Raw genomic sequence first — 12,425 nt, 5'->3', positions numbered from 1 at the left:
TGATTGTGTGTGGCGGAGGTTACTTGTGGTATCACTGTCTTTTATTGGCTTCCCTGTTCCCTGAAAGAATGGCGCTTCGGAAACATATTTCAGGTAAACCTGCGTGTGAGCTCTAATTAATGTCATTTTTCTCATCGTACTCAGTTCACGAGACGTTTGTCGGATAAAGTAATGCACTGCTCGACTCTCCTGCAAACGTACGTCCTCGGTTTTACAGCAGTTAACCTGCATAACGCCCCAGTCACTGGAGGCTGTGGAGCATATCCGTAATCACCTCGAGTCGCCTAAGCGATTCCCTGACGAAACACGCTCGTCTTAGTCTGATCCTCTCTGGCCGAAAAGGCTGCCACACTGACAAGTGATGCTCAACTATCGGTCTATAAAGTGTTTTGTAAGTTACTCCTCTATGGATAAATTCCATTTCTTTAAGGCTCACCTAGTGAACGTCAACCTGGTATCCGCTTTTCCTGCCAGTTGTTTCATGGGGAAAAAATTTGGAAATTGGTTTCAAATGGTTCAAATGGCTCTGAGCACTATGGGACCCAACATCTTAGGTCATAAGCCCCCTAGAACTTAGAACTACTTAAACCTAACTAATCTAAGGACATCACACACACCCATGCCCGAGGCAGGATTCGAACCTGCGACCGTAGCAGTCCCGCGGTTCCGGACTGCAGCGCCAGAACCGCTAGACCACCGCGGCCGGCTGGAAACTGGGAATTTTGTGGTAAGCTATATGGGACCAAACTGCTAAGGTCATCGGTCCGTAGGCTTACACACTACTTAATCTAAGTTAAACCAACTTACACTAAGGACAACACACACACACCCATTCCCAAGGGAGGACTCGACCCTCATTGGGAAGCCGCGCGAATCGTGACAAAGCAGCTACCTAGCGCGCCTCATGGGGATACTCCACTTTTGTTCCATTTGGTTACCTTCTGCTATTTTGTTATTGTTACTGTTTTCAACGGTTTCTAACAAATAGTTTAATCGAGTAGCAGAGTAACGGGGGGGGGGGGGGGGTACATTAATTCCATATTTACAGCTACAAGATAGCACATGCTTTTGTCACCAAACGGGTTTCAATAAATTGAAATACCACCTTTGGTTCGCAATGAGAGATACACTCCTGGAAATTTAAATAAGAACACCGTGAATTCATTCTCCCAGGAAGGGGAAACTTTACTGACACATTCCTGGGGTCAGATACATCACATGATCACACTGACAGAACCACAGGCACATAGACACAGGCAACAGAGCATGCACAATGTCGGCACTAGTACAGTGTATATCCAACTTTCGCAGCAATGCAGGCTGCTATTCTCCCATGGAGACGATCGTAGAGATGCTGGATGTAGTCCTGTGGAACGGCTTGCCATGCCATTTCCACCTGGCGCCTCAGTTGGACCAGCGTTCGTGCTGGACGTGCAGACCGCGTGAGACGACGCTTCATCCAGTCCCAAACATGCTCAATGGGGGACAGATCCGGAGATCTTGCTGGCCAGGGTAGTTGACTTACACCTTCTAGAGCACGTTGGGTGGCACGGGATACATGCGGACGTGCATTGTCCTGTTGGAACAGCAAGTTCCCTTGCCGGTGTAGGAATGGTAGAACGATGGGTTCGATGACGGTTTGGATGTACCGTGCACTATTCAGTGTCCCCTCGACGATCACCAGTGGTGTACGGCCAGTGTAGGAGATCGCTCCCCACACCATGATGCCGGGTGTTGGCCCTGTGTGCCTCGGTCGTATGCAGTCCTGGTTGTGGCGCTCACCTGCACGGCGCCAAACACGCATACGACCATCATCGGCACCAAGGCAGAAGCGACTCTCATCGCTGAAGACGACACGTCTCCATTCGTCCCTCCATTCACGCCTGTCGCGACACCACTGGAGGCGGGCTGCACGATGTTGGGGCGTGAGCGGAAGACGGCCTAACGGTGTGCGGGACCGTAGCCCAGCTTCATGGAGACGGTTGCGAATGGTCCTCGCCGATACCCCAGGAGCAACAGTGTCCCTAATTTCCAGGAGTGGCGGTGCGGTCCCCTACGGCACTGCGTAGGATCCTACGGTCTTGGCGTGCATCCGTGCGTCGCTGCGGTCCGGTCCCAGGTCGACTGGCACGTGCACCTTCCGCCGACCACTGGCGACAACATCGATGTACTGTGGAGACCTCACGCCCCACGTGTTGAGCAATTCGGCAGTACGTCCACCCGGCCTCCCGCATGCCCACTATACGCCCTCGCTCAAAGTCCGTCAACTGCACATACGGTACACGTCCACGCTGTCGCGGCATGCTACCAGTGTTAAAGACTGCGATGGAGCTCCGTATGCCACGGCAAACTGGCTGACACTGACGGCGGCGGTGCACAAATGCTGCGCAGCTAGCGCCATTCGACGGCCAACACCGCGGTTCCTGGTGTGTCCGCTGTGCCGTGCGTGTGATCATTGCTTGTACAGCCCTCTCGCAGTGTCCGGAGCAAGTATGGTGGGTCTGACACACCGGTGTCAATGTGTTCTTTTTTCCATTTCTAGGAGTGTATTTATAGTGTGATTCAGTCTAGATCGAAAAGCAGTTCGGCGAAAAACATGTTGATTTTCTTGCGGTATTTTGCGCCACGTTTTTGGCTCACTTGTTCCAGCTCAAATGGAGGGATGCGTGGCACGACATGTGACGCAAGATACACTATGTGATAAAAAGTATCCGGACACCTGGCTAAAAATGACGTACAAGTTCGTGGCACGTTCCATAGGTAATGCTGGAATTCAGTATGGGGTGGGCCCCCACCCTTACTTAGCCTGGATGACAGCTTCCACTGTCGCAGGCATACGTTCAATCAGGTGCTGGACGTTTTCTTGGGGAATGTCATCCATTGTTCACGGAGTACTGCACTGAGGAGAGGTATCGATGTAGGTCAGTGAGGCCTGGCACGAAGTCGGCGTTCCAAAACATCCCAAAGCTGTTCTATAGGACTCATTTCAGGACTCTGTGAAGGCCAGTCCATTACAGGGATGTTATTCTCCTGTAACCACTTCGTCACAGGCCGTGCATTATGAACAGGAGCTCGATCGTGCTCAAAGATGCAGTCGCGATCCCCGATTTGCTCTTCAACCGTGGGAAGCAAGAACGTGCTTAAAACATAAATGTAGGCCTGTGCTATGATAGTGCCACGCAAAACAACAAGGAGTGAAAGCCCCCTCCATGTAGAACACGACCACATCATAACACCACCACCTCTGAATTTTACTGCTGGCACTACACACTCTGGCAGATGACGTTCATCGGGCATTCGCCATATCCACACCCTGCCATTGGATCAGCATATTGTGTACCGTGATTCGTCACTCCACACAGCGTTTTTCCACTGTTAAATCTTCCAATTTTTACGCTTCTTACACCAAATAAGGCGTCGTTTGCCATCTAACGGCGTGATGTGTATGAGCAGCCGTTCGACCATGAAATCCAAGTATTCTCACCTCCCGCCTAACTGTCATAGTACTTGCTGTGGATCCTGATGCCGTTTGGAATTCCTTAGTGATGTGTCTGGATAGATGTCTGCCTATTACACATTGCGACCCTCTTCAACTGTCGGCGTTCTCTGTCAGACGAGGTCGGCCTCTACGCTTTCGTACTGTACGTGTCCACGTTTCCACTTCACTGTCACAACGGAAACAGTGGACGTAGGAGTGTGGAAATCTCGCATCCAGACGTATGACACCCAATCACCTGACCTCGTTCGAAGTCCGTTAGTTCCGAGGAGCGCCCCATTCTGCTCTCTCACGATATCTAATGATTACTGGAGTCACTGACATGGAGTACCTGGAAGTAAATGGCAGCACAATGCACCTAATACGGGAAACATGTTTTTGGGGGCGTCCGGATACTTTTCATCACATAGTGTATAAAGCACTGCCACACAAATGAAAAACTGAATATCAGAGTCTTTTTTTTTCGGACATTTATGGTAAGTACGTAGCTTTAGTTTACGTTCAGATTCAACTGCCAACCGCGGCAGCAGTCATCCGTCTTCCGCAAGTCTTCCTTCATTTCACACATATCCGTTCTTCCAAACTTCCCATAGCCAACACCATCGTCCGCGAATATCTTCACGGAAGCTACAGCGTTATGCCCTGGATCATTATTATAGCGCGTGTTTACCTGTCAGATGTACAAACGGAAGGGGCGCGTAGACGTCAATGAAACAAGCAAATAACCTGAACAAACTCAAGTTCGCAAACCAGTATCTGTCCAATACGATGTATACTTAAGTGTAGTCGAGCCAATGTCACAACATTGTTAAGGCTACGTTTTGCGTGATGTTCCTTATGGCGAAAGGATGAGTATGTGGTGGGTGCTTGATGCTTCAACAGCACACTTTCACGTGACTGATCGGGAATGCGTAGCAGGTACTATCGGCAACAAGTGTATGCAGCAAGTATATGGCTTGCATATACTGTGGCTTGGCAGGTCCGCCTACTTGAACTCATTGGATTTTGAATGTGGGAATATTTAAAAGCTTTCTCGTGTTGCAGCCCTGTTGATAGTGTGGATGAACTCCGGGAAAGGGTTGTGGAAGGATGTCAGCGCATTCGGACCACGCTTATATATTTGAATGTCTGTGGGCATCGATCAAGTGACGTGTTGCAGCCCGCGTTCACATGAATTTGGTAGTGTGTGTCCTCATGTGCATACTTGCAGTTTTTCAATCGTCGGGGTCTGTGTTACAAGTTGTTCATGTGCTGAGTCCTGATTCGTCGTATCAAGGGAACAGCTGGTTTCCGGGACCATGTATTTGAGGATTATTTGATTGTCGAACACCCAGTATATTGTAAGCACCAACATGAACATAAAGAGCAACGGAGACGTAAAGCTAGATTCCTTCCGACGATTTGCATTTTATAACTAATAAACAGCTCAGAATTCTGTCTCGCATTCAGCTGGCTTGGTGACCAGGCAGGCCGTTCGGTCATACAGATTGCGTTTTCCAAAGTTTTCAAAAATAGCTAAGAGACAATCGTCCCTCGGATAAATACACAATTTCTGCTCGCCAGAATTGTATTATATACCACTGACGTAGTCGTTGACGGGATGTTGGATGATAATCTTACTTTCTTCATTCCAGCCTTATCCTAAATTTCTTCCATTCATTCTTGGATGGCTCCTTTAACATATTAAGTCCAAAGCGCGTCCTTGGCCCTCTACTAAGTGAGCTAGTGATTCCACATTAAGGGCGTTGTGGATGAAATGTTAAACTGTTATTCTTGTATCAGGAAACGGGTTTGTTCACATCAAGAAAAGTAAGCACACCGAGAATGTGCTGACGTACGGAGCAGGCCGGAATGTCAGCTCGGTGACCGCTGTCGTGGTTTCCCATAACCGGGTGGCAAGAAGAGGCTCGTCGGATGTTGTGCGCCCACCAACGACTCTGGACACTGGAATGGCACAAAGTTCTCTTTTGAGACGAGTCCCAGTTTTTTGTACAGCATCACGACAACGTGTCTCTGTGCGGAGCCTCTAAGGAGAATGACATACATTTTTCATCTAGCGTCATGTTACGAGCTGCCGTCGGGTACATTAGTCGATGATTTCTGGCTCCCATTGCCGGTAATTCAGACATCAGCCATTGCTGAAGTGTAAAGACCGATGCCGCTCCCTTTCTCTGAGTACTCCGTGACATCTTTCTAAAAGCTGCTGCTTGACAGCATGTCGCTACAAAGAGTGTTCGACTACTGCGCTAGCCAACATCTTCTCCATATCTGTCACCAGCTTGAACCATCTGGTCAGGGCTTGCCTAGGGACTGCCACTTCACCGCAGGTCCGCCGCTCTGATTGATCAACTCTGGCACAGATTCGGAGCAGAATGATACGACGTAACTGTACCTGCCATCCAAGCTCCAGCCGTGGTGGAGCTCTATGTAATTACTCTCACACCTTATACACCCCAAAACAACAAAGTTAAAAATGTAATGTTTCAACTACGTTGCATTAGCTCATTACGTCCACAAAGTATATCTTCGGATCCTTGTGGTAAATTCGATGCTGATATTTGTAACTCACTCACTGAGATTTGGGAATACAATCCACACAGTAGCATTTCAATCACGAGACATTCTCTGTAAGTCGGCATTGGAGGTTCCTTTTAAGGTATCCAAAGCATTGTTCCTAATTAGAAAATTGTCACCTCGTTTGCTCCTTCCCCGCTTACTTTTGACGTCAAGATTAGTAAGAAGAGACAATAAATCCATCAAAAAGTATTTCAGTAGCAACTGTGGGCCAGTAAGCGCATTGTGGCGACATTTGTGTTAGAATAACAGGTACACAAAAGCATTGAGAGAAGCGCTAGCCGTAAGCAGTGGAAACGCACTGCGCAGTAATAACAGCTGGCGGAGGCAGGGCAACGTCACCACGCCAGGACAAGACCCCCATTTTGTGAGCTACGTAAGCACGGGCTGGGTGGTAGTGCAAGAAAGGCATCTCGGAGCTATACAGGGTATTACAAAAAGTTACGGCCAAACTTTCAGGAAACATTCCTCAGTCACAAATAAAGAAAAGATGTTATGTGGACATGTGTCCGGAAACGCTTAATTTCCATGTTAGAGCTCGTTTTAGTTTCGTCAGTATGTACTGCTCAATGGAGCACGTTATCATGATTTCATACGGGATACTGTACCTGTGCTGCTAGAACATGTGCCTTTACAAGTACGACACAACATGTGGTTCATGTACGATGGAGCTCCTGCACATTTCAGTCGAAGTGTTCGTACGCTTCTCAACAACAGATTCGGTGACCGATGGATTGGTAGAGGCGGACCAATTCCATGGCCTCCACGCTCCCCTGACTTCAACCCTCTTGACTTTCATTTATGGGGGCATTTGAAAGCTCTTGTCTATGCTACCCCGGTACCAAATGTAGAGACTCTTCGTGCTCGTATTGTGGACGGCTGTGATACAATACGCCATTCTCCAGGGCTGCATCAGCGCATCAGGGATTCCATGCGACGGAGGGTGGATGCATGTATCCCCGCTAACGGAGGACATTTTGAACATTTCCTGTAACACACTGTTTGAAGTCGCGCTGGTACGTTCTGTTGCTGTGTGTTTCCATTCCATGATTAATGTGATTTGAGGAGAAGCAATAAAATGAGCTCTCACATGGAAAGTAAGCGTTTCCGGACACATGTCCACATAACATATTTTCTTTCTTTGTGTGTGAGGAATGTTTCCTGAAAGTTTGGCCGTACCTTTTTGCAACACCCTGTATAAATAGGTACTAGTTTTGACGCAGATTCATTCGGAGCACAGCACCACCACCACAGTCTCAGTTCTATGTAGATGATGAGATGACTATGCACTGTAAGCTGCATCCGTGGGTTCAAGACTGGGTCCGTCCTGCCGCCACCTGCAGTGAGTCTTCCTGTGGGACAGGGTGCCACACTGCTGCTGATCCGGTGTCAGTGCCTGTCGTAACCAGATTCCAGCCAGAGGGCAGCGGGCTATGTCCTGTGACCATCAGTCTCTACCCACCTGCACGTCCGACGCGTACACGCCATGAGTCGCTGAGGGCAGCAGTTCAACAAAGGAACGCCATCGCAGCAGAAGTAGGAGAACGTCACTGACGCAAGTGTCGCTGATCACTGTGTGTTAGAAGCTGTCACTCGGCCTGACATCCACATCGCAGGACGTCTGTTCGAGTATCTGCATGCCAGGACGGAAGCAGCAGCCATGAGCCAACCCCGACGGGAGTCACAGGAGTGAAGCGTGTCTGCCTCACATTGCTAATGACGTGATGCGTACTTAAAGTTCGGAGAGACATTTGTAGTTGTCACAAGTGTGTCTCTGTGCTGATTAGCCAGTCACCACCGCCACCACCAGCACCACCACCACCATCACTACCACCCCACACCTTATCAGGCGCCATCTGCACTCTTCCGTGGCATATAAGTATCAGAAATAAGTGATCACTCCCTTTCCCGTCTTCCCGACGGAGATCTCAAAACAATTAAGGGCTGCCACTGCACAATGTTATCAGTAGGGCACCTCAGTAATACGCAAACAGTAAGAGACTGTGCAAATAATGTCCTGATTGCTACAGTAGGTACAGTCGCAGAGATCGTCCACGATGAGATTCAATGTGCTGCGCCTGTTCTCAGTTCGAGCAACGGCAGAGTAGGATACGACGGTCCACAGCATCGCGTAGGTTTCGAGAGTAGCACAAACTCTCAGCAACCCCACTATGCTGCTGGATATCAACAGCAGCAAGTAGACACTGGCATACCGTGCCATTTCATAAACATGCTCTTGGCCACTCCAGGCACTACATCGATTATGTACAACAAGAAAACATGCCACTGAACACTCAAATTGTGGTGTCACCGCCAGACACCACACTTGCTACGTGGTAGCTCTTAAATCGGCCGCGGTCCGCTAGTATACGACGGACCCGCGTGTCGCCACTGTCAGGATTGCAGACCGAGCGCCGCCACATGGCAGGTCTAGAGACACGTCCTAGCACTCGCCCCAGTTGTACAGCCGACTTTGCTAGCGAAGCTGCACTGACAAATACGCTCTCATTTGCCGAGACGATAGTTAGCATAGCCTTCAGCTACGTCAATTGCTACGACCTAGCAAGGCGCCATTTATCTTTTGCTGGTTATCTCATAAAGCCTGTACCGTCAGACCGACGTTCACCAATTGTGGATTAAAGTTAAGTATTCTACCAGTTACTCTTGTTTTGCTAGTCTTATTTCTCTGACCTGTTCCAGACCTCACGCCAGCCTGGGTGAGCTTAATCGTGTGCCTTTCGGCTTCCTCCAAACTCCGTGAATTGGCTCCTGCCAATTCACAACACAAATCATGATACAAGGTAAGGCAAAAAGTATGCAGAGCGTCAAGACTTTTGAGTCAAAATTTAGTCAGCAGCAGCCACCATTTTTCGCTTAACAGCTTTTTAATGTGATACTTCAGTTTCTCCCGGCGATTTGTTGCTCGAACAGTCCACGGGTATACTGCCGGTTCATAGTGTCCAACGGGCTCAATATTTCGGCCATCAGACATGTCGCCATCGTCAGGTGCGCTGACGAACGGAGCCCCTGAGGGCGGGCGACCGATTTCAATTCCCTTCCCCCGCGGGCCGCTCTCTTCGCCGTCCGCGCCGGCGCCCGCGCGCCGGCGGTCGTGAAGACGTGGGCGTCGGAAGCTGTCGTAGCGTCGATGTGCTCGCTACGTCCTTCCTGGTCGCCAGTTCGTACTTCTTGCTGAGGGTCTTCTTAATTACATTCATTGCCGGGCCCCAAGCCTTGCTGAGACTGTAATCGCAATCTCGGTTGATAAGATCTTCCCTGGTGCGAATTTCGGTAGCCTCCCTTATAAGCTGTCCCAATATTAAGTCGTCTGAGCCAGGATCTTGGTACGCTCATAATCCGTCTCATGTTTCTCCGACAAACAGTGCTCTGCTACCGCCGAATTATTTGGATATTTCTTTCGAGTGTGCCTTTGATGTTCTCGGCAACGATCTTCGATGGTGCGTACTGTCTGTCCGATATAAGTCTTCCCACACTCACAGGGAATTTGGTATATGCCGGCCTTCCTCAAACCGAGGTCATCTTTCACTTCCCAGTGATGGCCGTGTTTTATTGGGTGGGCAAAAGACGGCTTAACTCGGTGTTTCTTTAATATACGGCCGATTTTCCCCGACACTGTACAGAATAAAGGCAGTGGCTGCCTCTTCTTCCGTGACTTCATCCGTCTCCACAGGTTGTGCTGTGGTGGTGGGACGGAGAGCGCGTCTAATCTGCCATTCCGAGTACCCATTTTTTCGGAACGCGGTTTTGAGGTGTTCCAATCCCTGGGGCAGATTCTCTGCGTCTGAGGTGCTGTGTGCCCTGTGTGCCAGTGTTTTTAGTACGCCATTCCTCTGAGAAAGGTGGTGGCAGCTGTCTGCATGCAGGTACAGGTCAGTGCGCTTTTTCTTCCTGTACACACCGTGGCTCAGGGTATCCTGTGGCGTGGAAACCATGTATCATTACTGAAGCTTCCGCTGGGCTCAAATAACGGTTTTCCTTGTGCTCTTAAGGCCCCACTTTAGCTTTCGTAGAGCTCTCGCAGTTCCCGTGGACATGTGAAACGGAAACAGATTGTAAGCAATGGCTCTCTTTAGTCTCATCTTGCCTAGCGACCATGGTGGTCATCAGTTAATCAATTTATACGTTGCGATTTTGAAGCCAGCATTAACGCATAACGCAATATTAATGTTTGTCCAGTTACCTAGCCACAACCGATTTTGGTCAATTTAACTAGGGACCAGTATTTCTCTATAACAGCCCTACCTTTCTGGATTCACAAGTGTGCCTATCATAGAGTGCTGTCGAACGCATTCTGCAAGACGAAAACCAATTGTACAGTGTGATCAGAGGAGTGTGGCCCCCATGGAGTGAGCATTTAAGAATATTATGGAAGGATATCACGTTCACCAATAATGAAATTAAGAGATACTTTGTGTCTTGTCAGACAGTGTTAACGCTTGTCGACTTGTCGCGGATGCGTGCCACCAGAGGGTAGGGAGCCCGCACATGTGACCGAAGGCCGCTGGTATCAGGCTGCGAGGAGAAGTGGACGGTGGAGTCAGCTGATGGACAGCCACGAACGGGAAGGCTTCTCCAAAGCTGGTGTTCCCAGCAGCCGAACTGAACTTAGCTGGCTGTCAAACACAAGCAACCCAGTTGGGCAGTTGTTGTCTTTTCCCGGGCGAGAGGATGGCGATTCCAGAGGAGGCGTAGAAAGGGGCTTGTAGATTACAAGAGGAGCATTGGCTGGGTACTTTAGCAACCGACAGAGGCATTTCGGTCGACCGAGTGATGCTACATAGGGTGCAGTGGAGACTACAGGTTGTGCGTTCAGTGTGACGAAATATCAGTAATATCCAACATGAAAGGTTCGTGTCTACTACGCGATGTGTTAAGTTTATTCTGTGTTGACACGTTGGCGGTGCGTTTGTTTTCTGTAATTAAAAGCAGTAATGATGTTAATTTTATACTGTGAGCGTGACTGATTCAGTACGTGCCATACGGAAAATTATTGTTTTGTTATACCGTGAGCATGACTGATTTTATGTGTGGCATTGTAAAGAAATCTGTAATTATAAAATTTGCGTAGGTTCTACTGTAGTGAGTAGATAGTAGCGTTACTTTGTGTAAGACACCAAGAAACCCGAAATCCCAAATAAGAACGTCACGATAATGTAAAGTAGGGAACAGTGTTAGCCTGACAGGTACGACAACTTTGACAATAATATAACACCTTAATGTTTTGATGAACACCAATTTCAATAATTACTGAGTATGTCATGATATAAAGGTAGAAAGAAAGAAAAGTTATTTTTAATTACCTATCAAACATCTCAGTAATAACTGCAAATCAGTAAGACGAAAGTTAAGTCGAACGTAATATGTCGATCAGAGATAACATTTATTGTGAAAGAGAGTTGTAAACGCGGCGAAAACTAAATTCAATGCGTCTACAATGCTCGATCGTGGAAGTGTTGGTCGCTTGCTAGCTTGCTTGCTATCAAGTCGTGAGAGAGCACCGTTTGTTATAGTACTACAAACGGAACGCTACGAGATTGTTTCTATTAAAAAAAAAAGTGCGTGATAGAAATGCGCGGACTTTGTTCTCAGTTATTGTGCCTTGAGAACTTGAACTGAAGTGATATTCTGATACTGTACGACGAGTTAATGAACTCTAATTATTGGAGATACTATTGTTGGACTCAACCTTCATCAAAGTGAACAGTTCAAAAAAAATTTCAAATGTGTGTGAAATCTTATGGGACTTAACTGCTAAGGTCATCAGTCCCTAAGCTTACACACTACTTAACCTAAATCATCCTAAGGACAAACACACACACCCACGCCCGAGGGAGGTCTCGAACCTCCGCCGGGACCAGCCGCACAGTCGTCCGTCGCTCGTGGTCTCGCGGTAGCGTTCTCGCTTCCCGAGCACGGGGTCCCGGGTTCGATTCCCGGCGGGGTCAGGGATTTTCACCTGCTTCGAGATGACTGGGTGTTTGTGTTGTCCTCATCATTTCATCATCATCCAGGAAAGTGGCGAAATTGGACTGAGCAAAGATTGGATAATTGTACGGGCGCTGATAACCACGCAGTTGAGCGCCCCACAAACCAAACATCATCATCATCATCACAGCCGCACAGTCCATAAAGTGAACAGTTACAACGAAGAATGGACATAGTATCGATGGCTACAATACCTGATTAGCCTTGAGCAGGAAACATTAATACGACCACACGAAGATAATACAAATACGTCGATTGTAAAAGTTGTCGTAATTGTCACGATCACCGAACTGAAATGAATCGTAAGTGATCAGATCCATCGGTGATGATTATAAACTAACTGCTAAGA

Source organism: Schistocerca cancellata, chromosome 8 (assembly GCF_023864275.1).
Source record: "Schistocerca cancellata isolate TAMUIC-IGC-003103 chromosome 8, iqSchCanc2.1, whole genome shotgun sequence".
In the NCBI taxonomy this organism is placed as follows: domain Eukaryota; kingdom Metazoa; phylum Arthropoda; class Insecta; order Orthoptera; family Acrididae; genus Schistocerca; species Schistocerca cancellata.
The sequence above is the reverse complement of the archived record's forward strand: the minus strand, read 5'-3'. Positions refer to the sequence as shown.